General features: G+C 37.7%; 1 protein-coding gene and 2 long non-coding RNA genes across 9 annotated transcripts in view; all 3 read left to right on the top strand.

Annotated features, from left to right (window-relative positions):
• Window positions 1–25,222, top strand: part of LOC101170754 (copine-8) — a 314,618-nt gene that overhangs the window by 77,510 nt on the left and 211,886 nt on the right. The window lies entirely within an intron of this gene.
• On the top strand, window positions 1,004–6,097 carry LOC111947463. Of its 3 annotated transcripts, none has more exons than XR_002873313.1 (9): window positions 1,004–1,043; window positions 1,982–2,087; window positions 2,229–2,300; window positions 4,563–5,059; window positions 5,142–5,224; window positions 5,347–5,431; window positions 5,511–5,627; window positions 5,709–5,855; window positions 5,938–6,097. It is a non-coding gene; the product is annotated as an uncharacterized LOC111947463 (long non-coding RNA). The 3 variants fall into 3 exon arrangements; XR_002873312.1 differs by lacking the exon at window positions 1,004–1,043 and adding an exon at window positions 1,431–1,464; XR_002873314.1 differs by lacking the exons at window positions 1,004–1,043; window positions 5,511–5,627 and adding an exon at window positions 1,433–1,464 and having other exon boundaries at window positions 5,709–5,840.
• On the top strand, window positions 7,840–12,002 carry LOC111947465. Of its 4 annotated transcripts, XR_002873318.1 has the most exons (4): window positions 7,840–7,972; window positions 8,045–8,133; window positions 9,261–9,398; window positions 9,818–10,278. It is a non-coding gene; the product is annotated as an uncharacterized LOC111947465 (long non-coding RNA). The 4 variants fall into 4 exon arrangements; XR_002873319.1 differs by lacking the exon at window positions 8,045–8,133 and having other exon boundaries at window positions 7,854–7,972; XR_002873317.1 differs by lacking the exons at window positions 7,840–7,972; window positions 8,045–8,133 and adding an exon at window positions 11,603–12,002 and having other exon boundaries at window positions 9,125–9,398; window positions 9,818–9,971.

Raw genomic sequence — 25,222 nt, 5'->3', positions numbered from 1 at the left:
ATGTTTTTCTGTCAGATTGACCAATGCAACCTTTGTGGACAAAAATTGTTGACTTATCTAGCAGTCAACAGTAGTAGTTGACTGCTAGAGAATATAACCTGAGCTTAGGAGCTTGTGCAGCATTCCTAAAGTCTGGCGATACCATCTTGATCAGGCTGAAGTCATAACTGTTTCTTTTTTAATTCTATTCTATGACAAAAAAGCTTTGCTATATACTGTATAAGGTGCCCTTGGGGTCATAGTTATAAAGCATAATCTAATTTCCGTTGAGTCTTGCCTGCCAGATTCCCATACATTAACTTTAGAACTGGAAAACCATCCATCTAAACAGTCATCGATTTGTCTATTGATTATCTATATCTACTACTTTCAGAACAAGGTCAAAGGGGTCAAATGGAGAAAACCCTTGTTAGGCTATTGAATATTTTTTTCTGACTTTTTAGCTAGACTTTGTTTTTCTGTTTTTGTTTGCAAATGCTGTCTATTTATTTGCCATACAATTCCTAATTCTATTCTACTGTATGCTCAACTTCACAGTTCAATGCCAAAGCACTAATGATTGTGTGTTAGAGATCTATCACTTTAGAGTAAACCTGCCAAAGTGGTTCATACATGTTTGCCTCTGGAATACATCTTTTTAATTTTATCCTGTTAATTTGCAGTTTTTTGTGTTTTTTTTTAAGGGTAGCAGCAATTACAGGCTCATCATTCACATCCCACACGTGCAAACTTTTGCTACGTTCGCCACATTAGGACTTGTATTGTGATATTATACCACAACCCAGTCTCATCCTAAAATGTGTAGTAGCTACATTTGTCCACATGGAAATGCGTGAGAGTTTTACAAAAACGCCCCCTAAACTGTGAGGGGGATACGTTTCATTTTTCTATTCATTTTCTACGAGCCTTCTCAGGATCACGTGACTTTGGAGGTTTGGCCTGCCGTGAGCAAAAAACATGGCGGATGCACGTTCATTTTTCGGTGGAATATCCCATAAAACAAGATATTTTGAGGACTAATTTTTATTTTGACAACATTTCTAGTGAGAAATATACCATTTTCTTTTAAAATATGCTTTCATTTTGTACATACAGTTTGTAGTTTGCTTGTTTCGTTCAACTTTTTCTCCCAAAGGCTCTGTTACGTTGGAGAAACACGTTAACTTTCATTCATATCTGCAGACGTGCGCGTGGGTCACGTGACTAATATGTTTCTCTTTTTTTCCGCAGAAAATGCCATAAAATAAGAGTGATTGTGGACTAATTTATTTTTGAAAACATTTCTAGCATTATATATCCCCTTTATTTTCGTAATATTGCAGACATGAAGTTGTTTGTTTGTTACGTTCAACTTTTCCTCAAAGGATCTGAAAGCGTCTGATCTTTTCCATTCATATATGCGGGCTGACGTGGGTCACGTGACGTGCCTTTCTCTTTTTTTCCTGTGGAAAATCTCGTAAAAAGGTACGTTGCGATTTAATAATTTTTTTTATTTACATTTCTAGGGACCCGTGTATAGGTTTTCTCTTTCCGTGTTGCTGTTGCGGCGATCAGGCTTTGATTGACATGTGACAACAAACCGGAAAAATGTTGAGTTCAGGGACGGACCAAAGAGTTCTTTAAATTGATTTTTCTGCATTTTAATTTATTTACACTACGAGTCTAATGGTGTGTGATAAAAAAAACTATAAATATTATGATAAATGAGATGAAACAATTATTTTGATGGAGTTTATAAAATATTAGGATCTATTATATTCTTTTTTCTTTAACTGTCAATTTTTTGACGTATCTCATATATTATAGTATTACAATGAAGTGCTCTAATTTATCTGTTAAAAAAGGTTTCATCACTGTTTCCTGTAGTAATTCTCAATAATGTTTTAAATAGGATATATTAAATAGGATATATTATCTAAAGTAAACAGGCTTTTAAGCCTTCAATTTGCCCCAATTGACATGAATTGCGCATTTCGAAAAGCCAGTGAACGCAGCGTCATACGGGCACCCCCACCCCACTCCCCCGGAAACCCCCGGATGAACCCGCAGGAAGGCGCGCGGCTGAATAACTCTTGGACAGCTGGAAGGTGGGCGATGCTTTGAACTTTTCTCTGTAGAAATGTAATGTTTAGATTTGGGAAACCAGAGATGGGTTTTTAGTAAAAACGTGTTGGCTGTTTAGGATAAACGTTGAATGACGAGGCGTTTTTCCATCTTAAATTTAAAAGGCAGCAGGATCACGGTGAAGGCCTCTTCTGTATAGAGGACGGGGGCGGAAACGTCACGTGGTCTCCGCAGAGGTAAGTTTCCTTTTGGGTCATTTAGCCAGAAACGGGGGTCTGCAGCCCTTTAAACAGCTAAGAGCCTTTCAAATGTCTCACTGTCCAGAACTCAGTAGGACACACAAGGTGTCTCTTCAGCCTTTAGAAAATCAAACACTCATTTGCATTTATGTTATTTTGGAAACTGGATAACTACTGGGGTTTACAAAGGCTTTTTTTTTTACACATTGTAGATTTTATGTTGTTAGTACATCTCAGCCAGTATTTCTTTAAGGGCCTATATCATGCAACATCAACGTTTTAAAATTTTAAAGTGTATTATAATGTTAATTACTCACAAAAACTAATCCACAGCGGTATTTTGATCCATTCACGCATCTCTCAGCATTCCTCTGAAACCCTCTGAGCACCAGCCCCTCCCAAATCACAATAAGAGGGTCCTCACATTGTGACGTCATCATAAGTGAGGAGCAGCCTCTTCTAGGAAGAGCCTGTGCAGCTAAACCGCCTCCAGGCTAACAGACACGCCCACTTTCTCAATGGAGCTAGCGGTGATCAGCAAAATGCTTTCATTGCACAATATGCACATCCATCTTTGCAAAAGTTTGGATGGAAGAAACGCAGAAACGCTGCCGACGCCGACTCTAGGTTGATGTCATGAAATAGGCGACACCCACAAGAAGAGAAAGGCGGAGCCTCAGAGATCGAGGAAATAGTTTATTCTAAATGGCTAGCATGGTATAGGCCCTCTAAATTGTGCGTATTGACCTCAAATTGATTTTTTGTGGTACGTTGTCAGGTTTAAAAAAATTCTTCATAAATGCTGGAATTTCTTAAAATATTGTGCATCACCGCTTGATAGATTATTGAAGCATTATGGGTACTGTAGTCAGGAGCCTGGCACAGTAATACTTTGCTTCAACTGTTGAGTAGATCACCAAGTTGAGTAAAGTTTGACTTATCTGACTGTTTTGTTTTGCGTGATGCCCTGTGTCGTCTGAAAAATAGGATATTTGTTTGAATTAAAAACATTTTTATTTTTTGTCAGAGAACCGCAAAGGAGGGGTCAAGGAGCCACATGTGGCTGTGGAGCCTCAGGCTGCAGACCCCTGGTCTAAACAGTTATGGCTGATTTGACTGACCACTTTTATTTATCCTAGCGTTGTCAACAAAGTTAAAGAGCCGCTCCAATGGAAGTCATGTTTTTAAGATCAAACATTTTTCTCTTTATTGAGAACATTAACAAAAATATAAACATATACACAATAATATAAGATTAAAACTGTTTCTGAGTATTTATTCAAATCTCAATGGATCAGGAGAAGATGAAACTGATTGTCTCAAAAAGCTTATAGTTGTGACGCTCTAACTGCCATGAATGGGCCAAAGTCTCTGCTCCACTCCAATTCTGATGCATCCACTTGCAGACAAATACCGGTAGATCCATTAATGTCCTGAGTTCCCTTGTCTGAGCTGGTATCTGGCTCAAAAGTGTACACATGGATAGCTCCAATGTTGCTCATTGATTTTTTTTTTTTGCTATGCTGATGTCGGCTAGGGCTTGTGAGGTGCCTAAGCTAGTGGGAGAGAGAATCAACAAATGGTTTATGGGAAATTAGCAGAGGCAAACATCTGCACCACAGCTCTGAGGTGAAATTCTTATGAGCTGCTGTGCTGCAGAAAAATGTCTTCAAAAAAACAAAATGATCGTAATTAAAAGAAACACTGGGAACGATTTTATAATAGCTAAAAATTCTGTTGGAGTGGGACTTAAAGTCCTACTCCAACAGAACGTCTGATTCCTGATTCTTGTATGTATGTATATACATAAAAGAACCTCATGTTTTTTTCCCTTTCCTCTCTCAGACTGGTCAGTTATTTGGAGACAACATGTACAAATAGTTCCTGGACTGATCTTCTGCTAACTTTGAGATGGAGAGGCTGTCCGGTTCATCTGTTTCAGGGTCCTGCATGCTCTCCCTCCATGTTGGCTGTAGCAGTGGATGGAACTTGCTAAATGTACTGTTTTGAGAGCCAACTGGGTTGTGTAAAATTCTTTTCCACCTACATTTTTGATGGTATAAATGTTTTTCTTATGTAAACTTTTCTGTTCTTTTAGGCTCAGTGGTTATTTGGAAGATGCGTTTTTGACCAAAAACACTGTGGTGACCTCCTTTGTGAACTGCATTCATGGGGAAATAAAATATGCCTGCATATATGTTTTATTGTATTTTGTGTCATATCATCATGTTAATATACGACATTTATTTGTTTTGATAGAATCCTGGAGATGGGAGATGTGGAGCAGGTAAGTTTGTGGCAGCACCAGAGTCCTCCAAAAAGTCTTCTGGCAAAGTAAATGAGGAAGGATCGCAGTCTGCCATCGTGGAGTTTTGCTGAAAGGCCTGAACATGTTCCATCCATGCATCCATCTTCTTCCATTCATCAGGAACCAGGTTGTGAGGGCAGCAGTCTAAGCAAAGATGCCCACACTTCCCTCTCCTCCAGCTCCTCTTGGGGGACCCCGGGGCCAGCTGAGAGACGTAGTCTCCCCAGCGTGTCCTGGGTCTCCCTTAGGGCCTCTGCCCTTATTCCTGTTGGAGTTTTTTTCTAACCCCTTATGTTTCAAAAGTTTGCAAACATACATTTTGGTTGAAATGATGAGGATCCGAGGATGAAATCAAGAAGGGACAACATCAGGGAAAGGGACTGAACCGACTGAACAGCTTCCTCTCTTCAGCAGACACATGTTCCGAGTACATATGTGTCAAAAACTGGTAAATACTCATTGAAGATGCATCCTTTTTGTGTAGTTTGTTTTCTCAGTTTAATACATTTTGATCCTTTCATTCTGCACAGACATCCTCGCCGTTCAGGCCGGTGGCTGGAACAAGCGGAAGTCAGAAAAGCTGGAGCAGACGTGACCAGAATGATACCTCCAGGTAAAGACTCTGGTAATGTAGATAAATGTTGGCTTGTTTCTTTCATGTTACTCTCATGCTGTTGATGTGGAATATCTCTTGATTTCTTCAGTATTATTAATACATTAATCTCTTCCCACAAGGACCAATCAAAATGACCCAGAGAAAAACACTGAAGGGCTTTGTCTGAGCATCAGGAAAACAAGAATCAGCTGTCATCAACATATGGTAAAAATCTTTTGTAACCTTTGTGCTATCTTAGATGACCCCACCCTCACATTGACGTGTTCTCCCTACCATGACAAAGGTGGATAAAGGTGGAAAGATTTCATGGAATCCATGGACACCAGTGAAGATCACAAATCATTGAAGAAAAAAGGTTCAGAGCACTGTCTAGTGGGTCTAGATGACCCAACTCCCAATGGTAAAGTGCCTAGGATAGAACAAGGGTTACACTTTCTAAAGTTGTTGCATAACTGATCAAGCATGATGTGATGGATTGCAGGTTATGGTGCCATGGTAAAGAACTAAAGGCTCTATGATGTCATGCTGCTGACCAGACTGTGGTTGGTGAAGTCCAGCAGCACTGCAGGTCCTTGAAGTGTGGTTGAAGAGCTCTTCTCCCAGCTTTTGGAAGGTTCTGCCCCGCAAAGTCAGGAGGTTTCTCTTTGTGATCTGCATGGATGTCCGGGGCTTGTGGCATTTATGTGTTTTCTTCTTCATTTCATTTTTAGGCAGCACAGAGTCATTGATGGAGAGAGGACGTGAGGGACTAATTGTCTGCTGAGGAGGAGACTTTCTGCAGTTCAAGCCCCAGCTCCACCCCTAAAAAAAGGCTTATATAAAGGAAAACCTCATTTCAACTTTGTACCAATAAATGAATTTTAATTGAAATGAGAGATTTTTTTCTGAACTGCACCAATGAAGGGTTTTTCAACCTAAATTTCAACAATTACATTGTTTTTTACCTCCGTTCAAGTTTCTACAACACTAGCTAAACATTTCAGTGCTCACACCTGTGCTGAAGACACTTCTCATTTTAACTCAAACGTTTGGCCTTTGATTTGTATGTCCAACACCTTAGAATGAAACACTGACCTATTAAACTCATATAATGTGCTATGCATCTCCAAATCCTTTGTCAGGGTACAGACTACATTTTAATTGTAGCAAGACTGAAGTAAAATGTAACAAAATGACAATGAGTTATCTTAAATTAGGGGTAAATGACATGAGAAATTAAGAATATTAGAAGTGTGGAGTGACGTGTATTTATCAGTATGTTAGCTGCAGGAAGGGTGCTGTCCTTGACACGTTCCTTTACTCAGACAGGATGACAGGTAGGGAAGGGGTAGCCGATGATCTGCTCCAGTATCTTCAGCACTGAAGCTTCTGCTGCTCTTCTTCAGTTTGATCTGAGAGCCAGACCATGATGCAGTTGGACTGGCTGAGCGGTAGGTTGCCAGCAGCTTCAGACGTGCTGATGTGCCTTGTTGATAACGTCCTGGATGTTAGGAAACCAAGTTAGATCAGCTGAGATGGGGATGCCCGGGAAAAGTAAGCTGTGAACCCTCCTCTTTGCCTACTAAAGTCCAAGATGACTTTCATGGTCTTTTATTTGCCGATCAGCCTTACACTATACAGTTTCCGCACTTGTCTACAAAGTTCACCTCAGTGACCTTTAATAAGTCTTTGTTATTGGCAAGTTAATTACTTATATCCAAGACATGGAGATGTGGGTCCAGTATGAGCAGGATTTGGGAAATGGCAGTTGCCAAGAACTCACATGAAGTTTCAAGGTTTTTCCCTTTATTTGGAGGAAAAAAAGTTTTTGTCCTTTGTTTGTTGTGCAGAATTGCAAACCTAGAAAGAAATCAAGTTGAAAGAATTTATATAAATGTATTTGCCCTTCTTTTGACCCTTCTACATCATGAATATTTGGTGGCTGTTGCTTGGCGACTCTGAGATCTCTCCATAGGATTGACATGGGCTGGGCCTCTCAATGACCTTGATATGATTGTTCTTCAGCCATTCCTTGGTTGCCTTGGCTGTAGGTTCTAGGTCACTAACCTGTTGGAAGACCCATCCATGACTGATTTGAAGGGTCCTGGCTTAAGGAGGGTAGGAAGTTCTCACTCAGGATTTTCCATTAATGGCTCCATCAACGTGGTGACGTAGCTCTGTGCAGAAAAATAGCCACAAAGCATAATGCTTCCACCTCCATGTTTGACAGTGGGGAAGCTGTTCTTGGGGTCATAGGTAGCAATTCTCTTCCTCCAAACCCAATGGTTGAGTTGATGCCAAAGAGCTCAGTTTTGAGCCAAACATTCCATTATGCAGAATAAACTCGTAAAGCAAACCCTATTTTTCAGTGTGTGATTTTCATTTTTTCATAAATCTTAGGACAATTTAGATGATAAAAGTAATAAATATATGAAAACAGTATAATACAGTAAATATGTAAATATTTGATGTGATGAACAATGCTTATCTGATTTAGACCCAACATGGAATATTTTATGACAGACACACATCAAGTTGTGTTATTTAATGCTCGTAATTTAGACACAAATGATAGAAATGTTAGGTTTATATGTCAAAGGGGCCATGTGAAAATTTTAGTGCAAATACGCATGCGTGCGCGCCGTGCACATTAAGCCACCCCACCCCCACGTATCCGCGCGCCGGTCGGTTGGTGTTGGGCGTCAATAAAGGTAATCTGGTTGTCGCGCGTTCTGCATCTCTGCACGAGCTAAAGAAGTCTCAAAGGTAAGAAATGTAAACACAAGAGGCAGTAATGAAAATACGTTATGGTCATCTGAATGTATTTTCATCTGACAGATGAATGCCGCTGTTGTTATCACTGTGACAGAAGAGCGGTGCTGAAAAATACGGCCTCCATCGAGAGACTGAACGTAACACGACTGCAGGTTACTATGATCGTCATAGAAGAATGTATTAATTATTTGTTTCGACTGTATAGTTATTGTTGTGGAGCAGAGGAAGGGAGGTTTGTGAAAATCGGGGTTACATTAGGTAATGATTATGGCAGCGCTCGCGCCACCGCCGGTTTCCCGGCAAAAAAAGGAACAGTAATTTACTGATATATTAAAGTGTTATGATTGACCTATTTAGGGTTTTTCTCCAAATTTACACAAAAAACGTTGTAACAACGATCATCTGGACTTGGTTTTGTAAATATTTTAAAACAGTCTCTGTCTCAGAGACCTGGACTGATTGACTCCTCCCCCTCACGTTCCAAACAGGAAGTACCCGCTGGCTCCAAGGAGCCAAAATCCTATAGACTTCTAAAGAGAAACAACAGCTGTTAGTTAGTCATTCTATGGGTCAGATTAACCATTCTTGTTGTGATACCCTTTTCAACATGTTTTTGCTAATTCCAGTTATTTGTTTTACAAAACTGTTTCTTTATCACAAGTTATTCAAATTATAGACTGACCAACAGATGCCTCAGTAATAGCATGTGCCACCTTGAATGTTTGTTTGACAAATTCCACCAAGTTCACTTTCAGTGGAAGCAGTGTGGACTTTCAACAAGCTTACTCCTGATTGGCGACAGTAGTTGCCATAGAATTGATACTCAGATCAATCACTGTCAACTGGCTCCAACGTGGTGACGTCTGTATCACAGAGAAACGACGACAGAATTGAATTTGTTATGATGGATCTGGAAGGAAATGGGTGACGTCACACTCGCTCAAACCTTTTCTCTGATCCAGTCAAACTGCTTTTTTACCAGTTTTATTCCAGAAATCATTTTGGATAAGAGGAAAGACATCTTCAGCTCAAAATTATAAAAAAAAATAAAAATAATTTATATATATAAAAAAGGTCTTCATGACCTTTTTTATAACTTTTCTTTTTAAAATTCAGAAATAATAACCTGCACATTTTTTACAAAACTGTTAGACTTCAATTGCTACCTTAATTTAATTGTAAAACTAACAACCATTGTCATTAATATGGCAATATTTTCCCCAAATCTTATCAGAATGGGGAACTGGAGACATAAAAATTCTGCTTTTCCTATTTTCAGCTGACTCTGCCACGAGGCTCGACAACTTCTTGCATCAACTGTGATCGCTGTGGCCGCCAAAACATCCAAATGTCAGGCGGGCTACAAAGATTTCAGGCCAAAAGAGAACGCCTCACATGTGATGAAGTGTCTGTATTGGTATGTATTTACCATCTGTGACTCAGAGTCATTAACCAATTGTCGATCTGTTCACAGTGTTATATGATAATTTAAATTTTGACGATGACGATACAAAAATTGCTGCCCAACCTGCCAAAAAGTCCCGCCTCTCACCACACACATGTTGTGCCCCCTAAGTTGCCCTAAATTCCCTGATCAAGCAGAAACGTGCTTTGACTGGAGGAAGGCCTTGTATCAGGTATACTGGTAATAATAATTTTACATTCACCTCAGTCTGTTGTTGTTCCTCATTATTCATGGAAGCTTGATGACACGACATCTTCAATCTGCATGAACTCTAGTTTGATTAGAAACTTTCATTTGTGAACCGTCAGCAGATCTGGTCATGTCTCACCAAAACAACCACACTAATCATTTTATCATTTTCATCCATTAAGGTTGGAAAAACCAGCAGCCCTCCAGTGCTTCAGCCGTCCAACCATCAACCGTTTCAGACATCCATCCTCCCACCACTTCAACCACCAATCTCTCCACCACTTCAGCCCCACAGCCGTCCACCAGTGTCCCAACTCCTGACATTTTACTATCCTGGTACAATCTTATTTTTCTGCACAGTTAGCAAAAATGATATGTTTTTTAAGATATTCCTGTGTTTTTTTATCCTCAACAAATGTTTCTCCAAAGAAATGTGAAAATACAGAATTATTCATCTGGTGGTTATTTTTACACTTTTCCTCAAATCTTTAATAAGAAAGAAATAATTCAGTTCAAGTTTACTTTAGCTTTTCTTTTTAATGGGCATTACAGTTGATATAAAACATATAACATGCAATTAAAATGCTTTGTAGTTAAAAACATTTTACACACTATTAAAAGATTCTATAAAATATTATTTAAAAAGAATCCTTTCCAAGAAAATGTTGACTACCGTATATCTTCCCATAGTAGCCCTGGCGTTTATTCCATCACAGACAGAACAGTGATGGTTAATGGGTTTATTTTGCAGCAAAATTTCATCAAGAAATGCAGACAAACACCAGCAGATGAACATTTCAGGATTTATTCAAATGATGAGAATATTGGATTGTGTTCTGATCAGCACTGGCTGTTGACGTTTCTTTTCTCCTTGAAGCATCAGCCTCCGTATCAAAAATCATGTTGGTTGTCATGACGATCTCTTTCCTGGAGACACGCCCACCTTTCCGTCTTTGTGCAATAATTCATGTTCAAACCAGTTCTTCTAATTTGTCGCTCGCTTTTCTTTGCATTTCCACCAGTAAAAAGTAATACGACAAAATACTTGCAGAATTTGTTAAGATTTGGATTTTGTATTATTAATTTGCCTTTTTTAGTCTTTTATTATAAAATAACTATGCATTATTACTTTATTTTAACTAACACATTTATCTTAGTTTACAGTAGTTCTCCTAAACATCTCTTAAACAAGTTTACACTTTTCATCTTTCAGAATGCAGCCGTGTGATTGGAGGAAAAGATTAATATGCAATGAGGACATTTAAAGAAAAAAGGAGCAGTTTTTATTTTACATTATTACTATTTTAAAGTAGAACTCTAATGTATATAAATGCTTTTTTATTAATTTGTTTGGCATATTTACTGTGTTAGAGTTCTGATGATTGTTTTGAGTGGTAAACGTTTTTATTTTATTTATGAAACCCAGATGGAGTTAATGGAGTGCTAGTCATGTTTTATGTTGTATATATTATTAATGAATTCATTTATTTATTTTGAAGTGCCTATTTGCAAGTAAAGAAGCCGGGGTTATGGTTAAAATACGTGCGGACAATCCAGCAACGTGCCTCTTCAACATGAATTTCCATCAGTTTTTTTGCTTGGTCGCAAATAAATAAGTCCAAATAATAATCAGCCTAATTTGTTTTTTTGTTTATTTAAAATTATATAAATCTTTTCTAATTTTGTCAATAAAAGGACAAAAGGGGTAGATGATGGATGCATGTCCAAGTTTTATTATTCATGTTCTACAAGTTGTTAGATATTGATTATTTGATGCTTTTGTGCTATGCGTTAAAAATCAATGTAATATTGTAATTATTCATGAATATTTGAATAGTACTAACATTTCCTACAAAGGATAATTGACACTAATCAAATTAAAACAGTCGTCCTGTAAGCACTGAGTGAACAAACTGTAGCCCATTGTCTATCACTGTTTGATTGAACCTTCTCTACTTTTCTTGCAGGGGGGGGGTCATGGCCTCTACGCTGGATTCCAAAAAAGAGACAAAAAAACCCCGACCTCAACCCCCACTCTTAGTCAGACATGTTTATTTTTTTTTATTTACAATAATAAATAATATACTATGTACATTTATTTTGTTTTACTTTTTTATACTTAGTTTCCTTATTTCCTATAATATTTATTAGTAGTTGTTGTTTGTTGATGTTAGTTCTTTTTAGCCCCTTTTATGTTAAAATAGACGTAAATGATCCAGATGCAGATATTCTAATATATAGACAGATTTATGAATGAATTATTCTCAACAGAAGTTCAACGCTATTGTGGTAGCAGTTTGACTGTTTTACTGTAATCTGTCGTGCCTCACCCACTGTCCATCCAATAAAAAAGAACAATTGTACATCATTAACCTTTTTTTATTTTTATTCATATGGCACATTCATAAATACAAAGTTATAAATCATACCCCCCATTTTTTAACTTTAATGAGTTCAAACAAAACATGGACACAATAAGAAACTCTGACAATAAGAAAGCATTTAAAACATTCAATCTGTGCGTCAGTTTCAATGTTTTTGTGAAAAATTTCATAATAATCCCCTGGTTTGTTTCTTTCTTGTTGCTTTTTGGAATTGTTGTTTTGAATTGTTACAGTCAATAAAGTTTGAATAAAAAACAACTGCAATCTGTCATGCGACAAGGTACCTTCGCTCTGAAAAACATTTGATGTTTTGTTTCTTTAAGTACCTGCAAAACAAAAAGTTTGCATTAGTAATGGAAACATTAATTTCTGTAAAAAATAAAAATAAACACCTGTTTGTCGCTGGGCTTATTTTTAGAACTTAACCTTCCCGATAAACGTGGGACCAATCACAAAACCAGTTTAGAGCCAAACGTCTTTTTTTATTATTTACAGTGTATTTCTTAACTCAACTAGTTGATGTTGAAAAAATACGCTTGCATGGACGTTACGACAGAGTACATCGGTCCCTAGAAATGTTATTAAACGTAAATATTAAACCTCAGACGATCTTATTTTACGAGATTTTTTTTCCACGGAAAAAAAAAGAAACTCGTGTCACATGACCCCACGTCAGCCCACAGATATGATGGGAAAGATCAGACATTGTACACAGCATTTAGACTTGTAGTGTGAATACTTTAACATGTAAAAGGATATTGAATAAAACAAATCGCTAAGTAAATTTAGAGAACTCTCCAGTCCGTTCCTGAACAACATTCTTCCGGTTTGTTTAAATGTCCTTCAAAGTCGCAACTACACAGCATGAAACCTATACACGGGTCCGTAGAAATGTAAATAAAAATAATTAATAAATAGCAACGTACCTTTTTACGAGATCTTCTATATGAAAAAAGAGAAACTCAGGTCACGTCACGTGACCCACGTCAGCCCGCATATATTTATGGAAAAGATCAAACGCCTTCAGATCCTTTGAGGAAAAGTTGAACGTAACAAACAAACTACGAACTGCATGTCTGCAATGAATGGATATTATGAAAATAAAGGGGATATATACTGCTAGAAATGTTTTCAAAAATAAATTAGTCCACAATCACTCCTATTTTATGGCATTTTCTGCGGAAAAAAAGAGAAACATATTAGTCACGTGACCCACGCGCACGTCTGCAGATATGAATGAAAGTTAACGTGTTTCTCCAACGTAACAGAGCCTTTGGGAGAAAAAGTTGAACGAAACAAGCAAACTACAAACTGTATGTACATAATGAAAGCATATTTTAAAAGAAAATGGTATATTTCTCACTAGAAATGTTGTCAAAATAAAAATTAGTCCTCAAAATATCTTGTTTTATGGGATATTCCACCGAAAAATGAACGTGCATCCGCCATGTTTTTTGCTCACGGCAGGCCAAACCTCCAAAGTCACGTGATCCTGAGAAGGCTCGTAGAAAATGAATAGAAAAATGAAACGTATCCCCCTCACAGTTTAGGGGGCGTTTTTGTAAAACTCTCACGCATTTCCATGTGGACAAATGTAGCTACTACACATTTTAGGATGAGACTGGGTTGTATACCAGTAGATCTCTAATCCAAACCCTCATCCAACCTCCAGTGACACCTTAGAGTCAACACCTTAGATTAGTGTGTAATCACACTAATTGCTTTTATTGAAATGTTCACGTTCACTATTGGCCAGTTATTGATGATGAAATTCAGCAGCTGGGTACTAAATAATATCCCTTCAAGATGTCACAAAATCCATAGGTTGCGTTTTAGATATTTACATACCATGAAATGTATAAAAGCAATTGATATTGTGCTGTTTTTTGGAGAGTCAGTCATTAATTAGTTAACCTAATGTGATGAATCTCATAGGAAAGGCCCTATGTTTGGAGCACACGTGACCTAGTTGGAGACATGCAGGATATTTTGCTTTCTCTTCCAAGAATGGCAGGGCCAAAGTTTTCTATTGTTACAAATGTATCTAGTGGGACAAATGCTCAGCAGTAATTGCCCTGCACTCACTGTACTGCTGTGGTGCTCTTAAGCAAGGCCTTCAAATGTTTTTTTTTTTTTTTTGCTCCATTCACGCTGCTGAATGGCCACAAGTGCACCTGTGGTTGTTTGGAGGCAGCCGGCAGGTATAAATTTGAAACTGTATTTGTGTTAACAGGGTCTTCAAGAAAAAAAAAGAAATACTTCTGCAGACTTTCACAATATAAATAAAGTTTTAAAATAAGATTAAACATATTTGACATCACTCATGGATTCTGAAGAAATAAAAAACAATATTGTGTTTTTACTCCGTATTTAATTGTAATTTAACTGCTGATTAAATTATTTAGCAGGATAATGCAGCAGGTTATGCTTTTCGTAGTTCTTTAAATTGTGTTTTGCTCCCTGGATATCCAAGCTTCATATTATATTAAAGCAATTCATCTTTTTAAGTCCAGTGGTTTAGCAACAAAGCTGCCTAACGGTGTTGAGAGCTTGCACTAATTAAAAGAGTTTCTGTTTGTCCATTTATTCTTTTTCTGCTGCACACAGGAAGAAAGATAAAAAACACTGTATCTATAGGATAAGCTGTAGATGGTGCTATGTCAGTTATATTGTTTTTACCACAATGGGGCATGAAATAAAACCTTATCACCAAAACAGCCCAAGGTTAGTAAAATTAGAATATTAAAAACATTTTTGGGTTAAAAAAAAACTGCAAACAGTTCTTTACGCTAAAAAAAAATAAAGAAATCTGAACAGGTGTCCCCCTCAATCTGTCACTGCAGTTTATTGTAATGTAGGAGAGGTTGAGACTGGGAATTTGGGTATCGATCAGATATCAAGTAACTGCAGGGCTAGTATAGCCAATGTTGATACAGTTGATACACTTTTTGTCTTTTTTGTATGTTTGATTATAGTTTTGTGTAGTCTTTTTAGTTAGTTAAGTTTAGTATTCTCCTATTGAATTCTATGTATTCATGATCCTTTTGATTTTATGTTTACTTTACATTACCGGTACGAAGCCCATTGAGACGACTGTTGTTGTGAATTTTGGCTATATAAATAAAATTGAATTGAATTTATAAAAACACAGTACAGAAACGTTCAGCAAATTAAATAATTGTTAACTAATTACAGCAACCTGAATTAAACATAATATCAAATATAGGACATATATATTAGTAATGGCATAATACACTGCTTAGAAGGAAACAGTAACTAGTGGGGTGGGTGTGCGCTGTTTACACAGAAAGACAGTGTTGCCAGATTGGGCGATTTTCCACTTAATTTGAGTGGGTTTTTTTTGCCCTATCTGGCAACACTGCAGATAGACACTGTGCTTGAATGAAAGCTCGTTACTGTATGTATTAAACTGCGACAAAAGTATTAATCTCATCGCCCCAGTATCAATACTCTTCTGTGCTAACGATACTATTGATACTCAGATCGATCCGCCCACCTCTATTATAATGAATTGTCTTGGAAATGTCATAAACATAGGCCTGTTTGATCAAAGTTGTCTAATAAAAAAACTTCTTTAGAGTATAAATGAAAGTGTACCATTTATCATGAGCAGCAGATGTAATGGCACAGACCTGTTGCAACATTTGAATATGTACCTGATTGCATTATTTTCTGACACTATTTTTTGACACATCACCTTGACTTTGACCTTTAAAGTAAAAGCAATAATCCACCCTAGTGCTGCCATTTGGAGTTTGTATTGTTGCTGCTGTTAATCTCCTCTGCCGGATTTCATTGTCATGTTGTTGTTTGTCCAAAAATATGTTTGTCCTATTGCACCATGTCCAGCAAAAATATTAAATTGTGGATTTGTAGAGAAATTAAAACTATGTTACCTTGATGACAAAACTTTTATTTTAGATGTTTTAAAATATCTCTATGCGGATTGAAAAGGTGCTTTATATTTACCTTCAAAATCCTTTTAAAAGTTTCTCATTAGAATTTTTTTTCAGAAGTTTGTAGCTTTCACTGACTTAATGAAAAGCAAATTCTTTCTAAAAGAAGTCTTGGGCATCGGGTAAAGCTTGCAAATCCTGTGAAAAGATCCTTGAAACTGCACAGATCAGGTAACTTGCTTACAATTTTAATTTAAAGCATCTATTTGCTAACAATGTCTTAATTAGATATTTTTTTTACATTTTTAATAAAAATGAATACTTATAATTGGTGTTTTTTGCCCAAAGATGTTTAGTAGGTTGACTTTTTTTGGAAACCAGTGATTGGATACATTCATGCTGGAGGTAGTTTCTGTATTGTCAGGCTGCTTTAACCCTTGTGTGGTATTCATATTGTTGTTACTCAGCCAGTGTTCGTGGGTCTGGTGGACCCGTTGCATGTTGTGGTTTTTAATGCCTCACAATCAAACACTTTGATGTTAAAATACTTGACAGATGTTTACCTCATCCTATTACAAGCAGTATATTTGGTTAATATTTGCCCTTTACCTTTGTTAGATCACATTCACAACTCATTATTCAAAACGTGATAAAGAAAATCAATTAAAATCAAGATATGATTGGAAACAAATTTTCAAGTGAAGCAAGGGTTTTCAAAACTACTGACTTTTATTTATTTGAACACAGAAACTGAACCCATTCAGGTGCACAACACAAGCTGAACTCATAGAGTAAACCTATTAGTCAAGACAACACATCAGCCCCATTGAACACATGGCCTTCTAGCCACTAGCCTGTACAACACACGGTCCTGGCTGCTGACGGCCTGGTCCTGTGGCTGGGTGCTGATGGCTTCGTTTTGGATCTGGCTGATGTTCAATCTGAATGGTAAATTGTAAATGGCATATACTTATATAGTGCCTTTCTTCCTACAAGGACAAAGCGCTTTACAGTCACAGACCCATTCACTCACACATTCACACACTGGTGGCGGCTCCGTTGCCAAACACAGGCGCCCGCCTACCACCAGAGGCAAGGTGGGGTTCAGTGTCTTGCCCAAAGACACTTCGACTCATGGGCGTGCAAGGCGGGAATCGAACCTGCAATCTTACGATCATGGGTTGACCGCCCTACCGCTGCACCACGGCCGCCCCAATCTAATCAACTTCTTCAGAGTCACAAGTCAAGTCTTTTGGCCATTTTGATCAGTTGTGATAAGAAACCACACTGGCAAAGCTATATTTATAGTGTCCCGCCTCCAATTTGTAGCAGATCTTTATCTGCTATGTGAGATATTAAAGATTCCCGCAAGAAAGTCAAATGGTCAAATGTGCGGGAGAACGAGAGCAAACAGAGTTGATGCTTGAATTATTCTAACAATGTTGCAACCTTGTGCGGGAACCGCAGGTGCAGAAACAGAACTCACATTTACAGTGAATCTTTCTCTCTCTGCCACTCTCTCTCTCTCTTTCTCACTGGTTACACACACACACACACACACACACACACACACACACACACACACCCACACACACACAACAGGCCCACACAGGTGGAGGAAAGAGTGTAGGTACATAAAACATCAATTTCCACACTTCTATTAGCCCTGGGTCCAGTGGACCCGAACATCTTATATGTAATAAAAATGTGTTGGGGGGGGTATACAGTGTGTGGTTATTAAAAATGTATTCTGATATCTGTTCTTCACAGAAAATGAGCCAAGGCCAGTGAGTCTGAGTTTAAAAAATTAATTAATTGTATCATTTTTCTTTTGATAAAAAATGAAAACGGGTCCCACAGACCCGAACACCACACAAGGGTTAAATAGCACAATCCAATTTCCTTAATTGTTTTGTTTCAAGAGTCAGCTTTTCAGTGGATAGAAAAAAGAAAAACAATATAAAAAAAAAACATCACTTGTACTTCATGTCAGTAACAGAATTGCCACCAGCAGCTTTCTTTTTCCTTTTAGGTTTTTACAGAAAATAAATAAATATTAATGAAAAAACAACAACTTTTGTTTAAGCGGTCTTGTTGCCTATAATATAATACTTGCTTGTATTTTTATAGTCAATATAACAACTACCAAAAACAATAAATAAAAAATAGCGCTTATATTGCGCTTTTACTACCTTCTTCGAAGGCCCTTAGTGCTTTACAGTCACAGTCCCATTCACACACTGGTGGCGGCTCCGCTGACGAACACTGGCGCCAACCTACCACCAGAGGCAAGGTGGGGTGCAGTGTCTTGCCCAAGGACACTTCAACACCTGGGTGGGCAAGGCAGGAATCGAGCCCGCAACCTTCCGATCTAATGTCGACTGCCCTACCACTCCACCACAAAATACACCAGCTAATAAATACAGCAGCATCATGGATTCACATCCTGCAATTCTATCGATTCATCATTGACCAGTTCATCAGATGTCCACTGAGAAATTCATCCATCGCCTCTGCAATTAGCCACACACACATTAGAATTAACCAATTCCAAGAAGAACCAAGCAAATGTGACACGGGTCATATAGAAAACAGGACATCAACCTTCTCCCTGAAAGACAGTGGTGCAGAGCATTCCATCACTGTACTGTATTCAGTAAATCTTTGAAATGAAAGAAGTGACTCTTATTTGATCACAAAATTAAAAAAAATCAGCTCCATAAAAAAAAAAAGATTTCAGTGAATTAAGGTCTTTAGTATCTGATCATGTAAGAATTCAATATCTTTGCAGATTTGACAGGATAAATGGAAAAACGTAAATAAATAAATAAAAACAATGGATCAAATTCTGCCTTGTTCTCAGACGCAGAGATGGAGACATGACTGCACACAGCCTGATCCAATTTACAATTTCCACCCTCAAAAGCAGTCTTAGCCATTGGGAGTCAATTCTTTTCTGTATTATCTGATGGTGATAAGGAGAAAAATGAGATGGGGAGTCACATTATTTAGATATAAGCATGATTTGGTTATTTTACACTCACTTGGGTTTAGGAATGATAGACCAATGAACTGCAATAGTCTATCAGCAAAGCAGCAGGAGACAAAAACGTATTTTTATTTTTACATTTTTAAATGCTGATGTGAATCAGAAACAGCAGCACCTGAGTTTCTTCACTTTTGTAAGTGTGAGTTTATAGCTCCAGAAAACAAGTTAAAAATGTGGGGTGTTTCTTAAACTTTTCTTCCTATAACCTTAAGCACACGTGTTTGTCTCATGCTGTTTGTGAACCAACATAGATGTATTGCCACAGGTGTCTTTCGACACCGTAAGCAGCGCTGAAGCTTCTTTGGTTGGGAGCCCATTGTTTTGCTCACATGCATCTGAGTCTGGAGCGACCTGAGGCTCAGCATGTGTGTGTTTGCATGTGTGAGGCTACTTATTTTGCATGCCCTGGAGAATGTACCTGTGACTTTCCCCTCTGATATAAACTCAGGGAGACACCTACTTCCTTGGAGCTCTCTTTTTATTATTTCTCTTCTTTTTTTTAATCTATTCTTGACTTTTTCACAGATTTAGATCTCAACTTTTCTTCTCCATCTTCCATAGTCTGTTTATTTTTTATGTATTGCAAGGCAATTTCTGAGATTTATTAAAAGTAAATCTTGTGCTATCCTAGGCACTTTAACATTGGGAGTTGGGTCATTTAGACCCACTTGACAGTGCGCTGAACCTTTTTTCTTCAATGATTTGTGAACCTCACTGGTGTCCATTGATTACATAAAAATCTTTCCACCTTTATTCACCTTTGTCATGGTAGGTAGAACACATCAATGCAAGGATGGGGTCATCTAAGATAGTTAGGAGTTTAACATGTAAAATTACGACAGCAATCCATAAGAAGACAAAAACTACAACAGTGTACAGCTTTAAATTATTAGCTCATCACTGTTACGTCCCACCCCAGGGGGAGGGAGAAAATTGGCAACAGAAAAAAAACAAAACATTTTAAACCCAGTATGGTTTAGACCAGTGTTTTTCAACCAGTGTGCCGCGGCACACTAGTGTGCCGTGGGAGATGGTCAAGTGTGCCGTGGAAAATTGCCCTCATTAACTGATCTAAAAGCAATTACCATCTCCAGGAAATCAGCTCTTTGTTCATCCAAACAGGTCCTGAGAAAACACTGAGTAGTTAGGAATATGAAAGATCATAAAATAAATTTTTCTTTGTGTTTATTTGATTCTATTAAAGACATTTTGATAAGAATGACGGTAACGCGATTTAGCTGCAGCTATAACTGTTTTCTGAAAAGTCCCACAGCTTTTACTGTCTCCACAACTCCACCAATCATTCTTAAAGGCTTAATCACATGTCATCAGTCTGACCAATCAGAAGTGTTTAAAGTCTTCACTTCCTTGTTCCGATTCTTCTCATAAAGTCTCTCAGTTCTAACAAAAATACCAGCTAAAGCTCGTCTTTAGCGGTGCAGCTTTCCACAGAATCCGGTATCAGACCGTGGAACAAGTGAACAAAACAATGAAGCTCAGAGACGCGAGTCTTCCTGCCGTTTTCTCGCAGTATTCACACTACATCTCCCATGATGCATTGGCTTAAAGGGACAGCGCCTCAGCGTACAATGAGTCGTTCTTGTTACACGTGTTGAAACCACAACGAACATACAGTTTGTATGTAACTTAACTTTTATTACATCTTTTAGAAAAAACATCTGCAACTTCCTGCTTTTTCTGCCACAATTATCACAAAAATGCACGTCAGATTGCCGGGGGGGTGTAGATCAAAACAGACTGAGTTTCTGCTTTTTTGTTTTGTTTTGGGATGCTGGTGTGCCGCGGGATATTTGTCTAGGTTAAAGTGTGCCGTGGCTCCAAAAAGGTTGAAAAACACTGGTTTAGACTGACAGTGCAGCCGTTTATTTGATGGACAGGTGTGGAAGAAAAAAAAACTCAATTCACTTGTCTGTTGAAATGCATTTGTAGGTTATTTTTTGCATTGAAAGAATTGTTGTCAGTTTAAATGTTTATTAAATGAGCTATTGATCATGGAAGTCTGAATCTGTAAATATCTTGCTAACTGAACTACTTGTTTTTGTGCCCCTCCTGCTCTAACTGGCTGCATGTTCTGATGCGCTTTATGGCAATAAAATGTCATGATCCGTTTATGATATGCAGACATAAAAGAATAAAATAAATGACCAATTAGGATACAACATCCGATTTCGATCGAGTCTAAAACCACGTGTTTGGGCCCGAAGGTTCGATCAGGTGTTCCCTAGTTGATTACCCTCAAAAGCCTACTGTGGCCTTTCACATTCGATTTTAGGGTATTTTCTGGATACTTTAAAAAGAAATACCGCTCTTGACAAGCCTCTAACAACAGTCTTTACTAATAAACAATGAGTAAATCAATGATTTAAAGAAAATGCCCACTGTGTGATACAATGTTCATCACTGATAAGTCATGTATATCAGTTTAAGCAGCTTGCTGAAGTCCAGCACACTTCTCTATCGTACATCTATTGATTTATTCAGTTTTGGTTTGTTTTTCCCACAGCACAAATTACCCCAAGCTGCTTTTCAGAAGAAAGTAAAATTGAGTCTTGACATTGATTCTTCAACTAACCAAAACAAGCAACAAATAACTATCAGATCTTTTTAGGATAAATATCTTGCTATAATCTTTCACAGTTGCATTAAAGTGTGACATTAAAGAATGTATCTAACTGCAGCCATGGAAATAAACAAGTCTCTTGTGAAAGTTATGTATTTAGAAGCCTTGATGTTGGATAACTATGATATTTTATGTTTACTTACGTTCAAAAAACAGAATAAAAATATGTATGCATATTTCATTTTATGAGTAAGGCAAGGCAAGGCAAGTTTATTTGTATAGCACAATTCGTACACAAAGTAATTCAAGGTGCTTCACAAAACAGAAAAATGCATTAAAATCACAATACATCATAGAAATAATCAACGTAAAATTTACTTTAAAAGAAAAGAAAAAATTTGAAAATTGATTTAAAAATAAAGGAAGGAAAGGAAAGAATAGTGTAGATAGGACCAGATAGGACCTTTCAGTCATATACACGGCTAAACAGAAATGTTTTAAGTCTAGATTTGAACATGAACACAGAAGAGGCCTGTCTTACGACTTCAGGGAGGCTGTTCCAGATTTTAGCTGCAGAATATTGAAACGCTGATTCCCCTTGTTTAGTTTTGACTCTGGGAATCAACAGGAGGCCGGCCCCTGAGGTCCTCAAAGTACGAGATGGTTCATATGGCACTAACATGTCAGAGATGTACTTTGGTGCTCGGCCATGGAGAGACTTGTACACAAGCAGAGCTGCTTTGAAGTCTATTCTTTGAGGTACAGGGAGCCAGTGCAGAGACCTGAGCACAGGACTAATGTGATCATACTTCCTGGTTCTGGTCAGGACTCGAGCAGCAGCATTCTGGATGTACTGAAGCTGTTTTACAGCTCGTTTGGAGAGGCCGGTGAGCAGGCCGTTACAGTAGTCTAACCTACTGGAGACAAATGCATGAATAAGTATCTCCAGGTCTGGCTTTGACACTATGTTTTTGATTTTGGCAATGTTTTTCAGATGGTAAAATGCCACTGATGTTACTGACTTGATATGGCTGTTAAAGTTCAGGTCAGAGTCCATGATTACCCCTAGATTTCTGACTTGATTTGAGGGTTTAAGAGACAGAGAATGAAGGTAGCTACTGACTCTTTCTCTTTGTTTCTGTGGGCCAAAAATAATAACTTCGGTCTTGTTTGAGTTTAGCTGGAGAAAGTTGTTCTGCATCCACGCACTGATCTGTTGGAGGCAGTGGCTGAGTGAATCCACCGGCCCATATTCACCTGCTGTCAGTGACACATAGATCTGAGCATCATCTGCATAGTTGTGATAAGATATGTTATTACTGCGTATTAACTGCCCTAGTGGCAGCATGAAGAGGTTGAACAGAAGGGGTCCCAGGATCGATCCCTGGGGCACACCACAAGTCAAGGCCATGTAGTCTGAGACACAACTCCCAATTTCAACAAAATATTTCCTGTCTTCTAGATAAGACTTGAGCCAACTTAGGGCAGATCCAGAGATGCCAACCCAGTCTTGGAGTCTGTGCAAAAGGATCCCATGATCAACAGTATCAAAGGCAGCGCTCAGGTCTAGCAGGATTAAGACAGAGACTTTGCCATCATCAGTGTTCAGGCGGATGTCGTTGGTTACCTTGATAAGAGCAGTTTCTGTGCTATGATGGGGTCTAAAACCTGACTGGAAAACATCAAATGAATTGTTTAATAAGAGAAAATCAGTGAGCTGTTGGTAGACAACTTTTTCAAGGACTTTTCCTAAAAATGGCAGATTAGAGATAGGTCTGTAATTATTCAGTACAGTGGGATCAAGACCGCTCTTCTTCAGGAGAGGTTTAATGACTGCAGTTTTTAAGGCCTCTGGAAATATTCCAGATTGAAGAGACATGTTAACTATTTGAGTAATTGATGGCAACACACTGTTCAGGGCAGACTTTAGAAATCTAGTGGGTAACACATCAAGGCAGCATGTAGACGAGCTCAGATGCAGCCAGAGTAATACTGTAGTGCTAATCCAGAGTAGTGGTAAACACTACACTGGATTAGCACTACAGTATTACTTCATATTGTTGGACAGGTTTTCACCCACTGCTCTCATTGGTTATGTCGTGTGACTGTTAGATTCCATCTACTGTACCTTGTACTAATAGAAATTTCATGAGCACATTTAAATCAGAATTGTTGTCATCGGGAAAAAAACAAGGATCTGTGTATTAGCATTGAGTCCCTCTGTTTGTGCGTTCGCCTCATGAAGAGCCTGTGGTTTGGTGAATCACTTTGGGCAGATATATAAGACTGCAAAGCAGACTTTTGCATTATTCATCACAGCCACACCAGGCCCTCTTCTTCTTTATTTCTCCCTTTACTCTTTTTGAAATTGCTCATGTCTTCATTTTTTGTCTATTCTCTCTACACACATTCATCCTTCTTTTTCCTTCTCTTGCCTCGTTCACCCTCTTACTTTGCTATTTTGGATCAGTTTTATTGCTATTTAAATCACGCAGCTAAATTTTGTTACACAATAATATACTGAAAATTAAATTCGAACCATGACACACCCGTATAAATACACAGAAAAACACAAAAGTTGGCACCAAACAAGATCTTTCTTCTTTTTGATATTAGCCTCTTCAACATCAAAATGAATATGTGCTTTTATAAATGGTTTGGTCTATACTTCAATTAATAATCAGTGATAAAATAAATGTTTGAACCTCATTATTATAAGATTGGTTGTGTTCATTCTCATGTGGTCTATTATATAATATAAATGTTCAGAGAGAATAAAGTAGTTATTTCATGCATTTTCTGTTTTTTTCAAGTTCATTTTTAAAATGTATCCTCCTCTACAAGCTGATTCTGAAAAAAAGAGGATTTTGATTATAATACCGATACAATATCAATGTTTTATCAATGACATTGGGACAGCATTTGTTTTTGTTTTTTTTAAGTAATTGAGTAGTAATAGGTCCACCATTTGCTTTTTCAAAGTTGACACAAACCTTCAAACATCTAACGCTGCAGTTTCTCCAAAGACCATCGGAAGCAGGTTTCAGAAGATAGTGATATCACATCAACTCCCTTATTGAAAGTCAAATTTATACCAATGATTCCGTATATCTTCCAATTGTGGCCAGTCTTAGTATACAGTATGGAGTCAGGCTGAAGATTCTGCTTTAGACCTTCACATTATTTGACTAGTAATAGTTTGGCACAAATAGCGAAATTGCCAAATGTTTTGTTGTGAAATTGTATTATCTTCATAAAAACAAGTGATCTGAAGATTAATACTTCATACTCAAAAATAAACATTTGTGTTGTCATCAAGAACAAATGTTTCATATTAAGCCCCATAAACTGTTGAATGCACAGTCATACATTACTAACTCCACATCTGTTTGATCAAAATGAAAACTCTTTAGAACCATACATGAGTCCCTTGGGGGCAGGCATTGAACCATTTGCAGTAAAAACCAGTGAGGTTTACACCATTAGCACCTTAATCAAACTCAACCCGCTCTGGGATTAATGGGCAACTATGTCATAAGAAGGTAGACAACTGATTTCAAGCGCTGTTAACTGTGGAGGCATTCATTTTCTGATGATAATTTGCAATAAATATAGTATGAAAGATATAATGCAATTAAGATAACAGACAGATATTA

Source organism: Oryzias latipes, chromosome 5 (assembly GCF_002234675.1).
Source record: "Oryzias latipes chromosome 5, ASM223467v1".
In the NCBI taxonomy this organism is placed as follows: domain Eukaryota; kingdom Metazoa; phylum Chordata; class Actinopteri; order Beloniformes; family Adrianichthyidae; genus Oryzias; species Oryzias latipes.
The sequence above is the reverse complement of the archived record's forward strand: the minus strand, read 5'-3'. Positions and strand labels throughout refer to the sequence as shown.